The sequence below is a fragment of the Centruroides vittatus genome, unplaced genomic scaffold, assembly GCF_030686945.1.
Source record: "Centruroides vittatus isolate TY-2023 unplaced genomic scaffold, ASM3068694v2 scaffold_769, whole genome shotgun sequence".
In the NCBI taxonomy this organism is placed as follows: Eukaryota; Metazoa; Arthropoda; class Arachnida; order Scorpiones; family Buthidae; genus Centruroides; species Centruroides vittatus.
This window is the reverse complement of record NW_027122717.1, coordinates 5,583,407-5,589,406: the sequence shown is the minus strand read 5'-3', so window position 1 is coordinate 5,589,406 and position 6,000 is coordinate 5,583,407.

Genomic DNA, 6,000 nt, shown 5'->3' with positions numbered 1-6,000 from the left:
GCTATGCCAACTTCTCACGAAATTCTGTCTATCACTATGAGCCTTGGACTTACAGATTGACTCGTAGCGATCTTAAAAATTGACTGTAACTCTTTAAAAATACTGAGTCAGTTATTTTTTCACTCGACTCAATGTAACATAGGAAAGACCGATAGCTCTCTCTTTTTCCCCTATATCTATTTTGATTTTTGGAAAAGTTAACCCCTGTGATTTATGTATAGTCATCGAGTATGCTAAGTAAGGAGAAACTGTCAACGAGATCGCAATATACTGCCATCGTTCGAAGAGCGTGTTATGGGAATTCTTGGAAACAGATTACCATAGATGACAAGTGCCTGATAGCTATCGAATTCCATTAAAATAATCAGACGAAGAGCTGGAGGGCGAGCATTAGGAGCATATATAATGTAGCGTATAGTTCCTAGTGAACCATTGACGAGACCTCCTTGCACCCATAAGTTGACTCTCAGCATGATTCTGGCATTAACTGGGAGATTCAAATACTTGGAAAGACCAAGAGCTCAGTCATATTTGGACGAAGGCAATCTAAAGTGTTTTCAGATGTTATATAAGCAAGAGGGCATCCAGTTGACTGCAAGTAGTCTTCGTTGCTTTGTTTAACTTGCTCGTTTGTTGGATATAGCTCTACTGCCGTTTGGAACTGATCAAGGTCATCCCTGGATTAATAGGCTCGATTTCTTGTCGTCACAATGTTCAGATCTGTATCAGAGAAATCTCCCTAGATGTTGTAAGACATCTGTGAAGGAACTATCTGCGCTATTTTGTCTATAAGAATTACTAAGTTTGTAAGTTCGCCGACCTTTAGGGGGGAATCGTTAATCCCGCGACAGGATGGTCTAGGGTCGTTCGCGTGTGGGTGTGAGGGAGATGACACAGACAATAAGTGTCTCACAAAGAAACCCGTTTATTTAAACATAAAACAACTCACACTATGCACAGATCGTTACAAAGGTAAACGTTCGAACGTTTTTGTGCCGATGTGTTTCCTATCGTCGCTCCATAGAAGGCCCCGGGGCAGCGGCAGGTGCAGCGACTCGTCGGTTGGCGTCGGCGGACCTTTCGATGGACACCTTGGAACACCTCTTGTCTCCCTTGAAACCTCTCGGAAAAGTCTCTTGTCCTTCCAATTCGGCGATTACTTCAATCTCTCTTTTTCGTATTGTTCATGTTGATTGGCTCCACGTCCTTCCTTTCTCTCTTCTCGATTGGTCCCTCGCTTGTTTCCAAGCGAAAAACGACCCCTGTTCGAGTCACGAGAAAGAACCACCTCGACAAATCTACTTGACACCCTCCATTTACTCAGGTTGGAAAGAATTGATGGAACTTTGAAACTTGCGCTCATATTTTCCCCATTGTTGTCTAGTCTGAGAGATTTTTGAAATTTAATGCTTCGATGTGATGTTCCTTTTCATAATTAACTTTTCCCTTTTTCCTAATTTTAATGATCTAAATTTCGTATACGAGCGACTTGTCAAAGGTCCATCTATATTGGAGGACATTCGTGTACAATCATTACTCATTACAATTATTGCGTTTTATTTTACATTAGGCTCTTTTTGCCTTTCGACATCTTTCTCCTTTTTTTCATGCGTCGCGGTTTCAAATGACTAACGCGTCTAATACGATCTTTGATCGGCTTTTGTCCCTTTTAACAATGGACGATTTTCTACATTCGTTTTAACAATTTTCTAATATAAATAATTAATGTTAACCCGTTTTTGGGAATTCACAAGTTCAATGAACTTCTCAAAAAAATCAAATGCGAATGTATTGTAATGTCCCAACAAGGTCCCTATCTTGTTGGGACATTACATTGTAAAAAAACACTCGAGTAGAGAGGAGTATCTTTAACAGGAGGAAGCTGACGAAAATCACCAAACAAATAGATAAAGAATCCACCAAAAGGATCTTTCTCGGGGTTTATCTCCTTCAATCTTCTCTCGATCATGTAAAGCAATCTTGCACCAATCATGTCATCGATGATGATGAATTTGAGCGACTTCACCTCAATCTGGAATCTGGAATCTCTGTGCAGCTTCTCCATTTAGAGATCGAAATTTCGTACTAACCATAGGAAGACGAAGGAGAGAATGGATCGTAAAGCCATTTAATATTGATCGCTGCTGCTCCATGTTTTAAAAAGAAAACTTTTTAAACTTATTATTCTATAAAGATTCTTTATATTTGTTGTGTATCTAGTTAGCGATAACATTTACCTTTCAAAATTACCGTGTTAATGCTTGTCATATTTTCCGACCACTAGATGACGTTTCTACACGTGCGAGCAGGAAGCGACTAACACTTGACTACATGCATTCCTTGTGAACATTATAACTCTAGAATGAGTTGTCCGATCTTGATGAAATTTTCTAGGACGACTCATCACCACTGAAGGATGAACTGATTAAAATGTCAACTCTTAAATATGATCCATACTGAAGAAAAACGTGATCTTCGTTTTGACTCCTATCTCCAGTTCTAAAAAATGGGTGATTTTTGAGAGTTAAAATTTTAATCAGTTCATCCTTGAGTGATGATGAGTCGTCCTAGAAAATTTCATTAAGATCAGACAACTCATTCTAGAATTATAATGTTGACAAGGAATGCATGAAGCCAAGTATTAGTCGTCACTTCCTTCCGACAAAAATAATATACAGTAGAGCGTCGAAAATTGGCGTCAATTGGGGATTGGGGTTGTTCCAATTAGTCATTTGTTCCAATTTCCGACTTTGTACGAAAAAATATATTAACTTGTCCGATGTTCAAATTTTTCTCCGTTGCGTATCGCTTCCTGTTGAATTTTTCTCCGTTGCGTGTCGCTTCGTGTTGAATTTTCGTCGATTTTAAGCCTAACGAAAATTTTTATAATAATAATCGAGGCTATCGTATCGTTAAAAATTATTTCTTTATTTTGTACAAACAAAATAAATATATTAAAGAATATAAAAAACATGAAAATTATACTTTAGAAGTAAATTTAGTATCAAAAACGTTCGATTCAGCACGACACAGTCCGACTGAAAATCGTTCCAATTTCCGGCCATTTCAATTACCGACGTTCCAATTAACGACGCTCTACTGTAAAATGTCTTTAAGTAGACGTCATTATAAATTTAATATTTAGAAATTAGAATGATGGAAGAAGCATAGGCCTATAGAAAGGAATGGAAGAGACTAGATTATCTAAAATCGTTATTAATAACTACCAACCGACAGGAAAAAGAAATAGCGAAAGACTGAGAGAAAAAAAATGGATCTCTTTGAGATAGAAACAACCCTAATTTTTAAAGGAAGATATGGCAATCTACTTAATTTCAGAAATTGAAGATTTATTTTATTCTAATTAAAATGCTTACTTATAAAGATAATGATAACTACAATCAAATCTCTGATTACAATAAGCATAATTTTAAGATCGTATACTTTGGGACATGCTCAGTTTTCTAGTAGTAGAAATACAATAAGAATAATATACTGTAAATTAATTTTGCTTGCTTAATAATGCGTTTATTTTGTCAATATAAAAGCATAGACAAAATTACTGCAGGAAGAAAGACCATTGTGTCTCTGAAGTCTAAAGCAAAAGGCATCTTTGGTTTTTTTTTCTTGTTTCTTTTCGCCACATTGTCACTAAGAAAATCTTTTTAGCAAACCCATGATGGGTTCGGCTAGGCTCATATTGAGGCGGTTGGATGGTGAGGGACGGGTACTCTTCTCAATTCGAAACCCAATACTGCAGGCGCCAAGCACCGGTTCAATATAATATTAAAACTTAATAACATATCACACATAAAATATAATTAAAATTTACAGAAACACTTCGAAATATAAAAAGAGTGGTAACGTTATTGTGTTCAGGAGTCAACAGGGTACTGTCGTTGTATTCCTGAGATATCTGAAAAAAGGCAAATTATGAAATACCCTTTTTTATTGTGGAGTGTTCCTGTGAATTTTAATTAACTATATATTATAGATTCTGATCATTTATCAATGTTACATAAAAATTATCAGTTTTAATCATCCGGCATCTATAAAATATTGTCTATAATATTACCAATTAGTATAATCTCCACTACTTTTTTGTTTTTATTTCTCAAATAGTGGTTTTCAATCTGAACTGCCTTGGTAGTTTAGATGAATTTCAGACAGTATATTCTATTGACGATCTATTAAACAGATCGAATATTTAGATTTTAAAATAGGTTCTTCCTGTTTTTAGTGTCTGTATAGTTTGAAACTTTTTGATAACGATTGCTCTATAATCTGTTGCCTAGTTTTATTGATTAAAGTGTTTTATTTTTCTTAATGTCGATTATTTTTTATAATTTTTAATATACAGATTATATTTACATATTATTTACAGTTATATATCATGTTGCCAACAGTGAATTAATTTAAAATATGAACGGTGGTCATAAAATCCAACAACATAAAACGTCGGATTTGGATCCTTGAAGACAGTCAGAAGCGGATGTTTTATTTATTTATTTTTTAAAAAATTTTTTGGCTTTTTCTGCCGTTTAGGCACTAAGAAGGCTTTTTGATCAAACCCATTGTTGACCAGGTGCAAAATGGGAGCGAACCGTGAGTCGGGATTGGCCGACATATTCGGGACAAACCTGGTTTTTTGACCGCCCAGATTCAATTCCGGGTTCCCCAGAGTGGTAGGCTGACACCTTAACCTCTTTGTCCATCCTTAATATTTACTATCAGTAGTCGATAGCATTGCCAATAATTAATTAATGTAATCATGAAATTGATCATAGTTATCAATTTTATGCTTAGATTAATTAATTACGGGCAACGCTTTCTCTTTGTGCTTCCTCTTCATTATTCTTTGTGTACGAATAATGATTTCTGTCAACCATATCTGTAATTAAATGTATAAAAAATCAGCAATGCTAGATAACTGCTAACACTAATAATCACATGTTAAACTAGGTATTTTCCGTGCATGTTAAACGCTCATTATAAAGATCAAAATAAAAGATTTTCGTGGAGATCAATGTAAATTTTCAGCAATCCGACACTCTGCTTAGATTTCACATGGCAAATTTTGATATCGAATGCCTCAACCCATCATAAATAGAACTTCAAAATTTCGGTTTCGTCACGACATCAGCCTTGCCATGTTGTACATATTTGCAAAAAAATATCATGCTTTAATGGCAGTCGGTTGCTTTGAACTTCGTTTACAGATAAAACACTTTCTGACGAACTCCGCTCAATAAATCGTGCAGTAATTCGTGTTACAGTAATATTAATACAAACCTCGTTAATACCAAGTGCCAATTTTTAAGCCCATTAAACTTTTAATAAATATATAAAAATATAAATACGACTATACAAAGATAAAACTTTGCTTTTTGTCTTTCCTTTTCGCCGTTCACACCATCAGCAGTCCTTAGACGAATCACAAAATCTCGGAGACAACCTTTCTTTTGAGGCTACTGTCTCCGCAGAAAAATGTAAAATCAGGTAAAAGCGTCCTCTGGTGTCTATGCCACAATCATAATATCACAATCATAATATCACATTACTTTAAAATGTGATATTATGATTGTGGCATAGACACCAGAGGACACTTTTACCTGATTTTACATTTTTCTGCGGAGACAGTAGCCTCAAAAGAAAGGTTGTCTCCGAGATTTTGTGATTCGTCTAAGGACTGCTAATGGTGTGAACGGCGAAAAGGATAGACAGAAAGCAAAGTTTTATCTTTGTATAGTCGTATTTATATTTTTATATATTTATTAAATGTAAATAACGCTAGCCATGTACTTGTATTAATTTTTTACCATTAAACTTTGTTTTAACGGGCTTCTTCTAAGCAAGTATTGGAGTTTTGAAGCTCGGTCTGGTGGGATTTTAGGAAAGTGAGTTGGCAACAATGCACGTGCGCCTTTTATACAGTACATAGCCTTTTCTTTGGAGATTTTAGAACATATTTCCTTGGAATTCTCTCTGCGTATAGGAAAA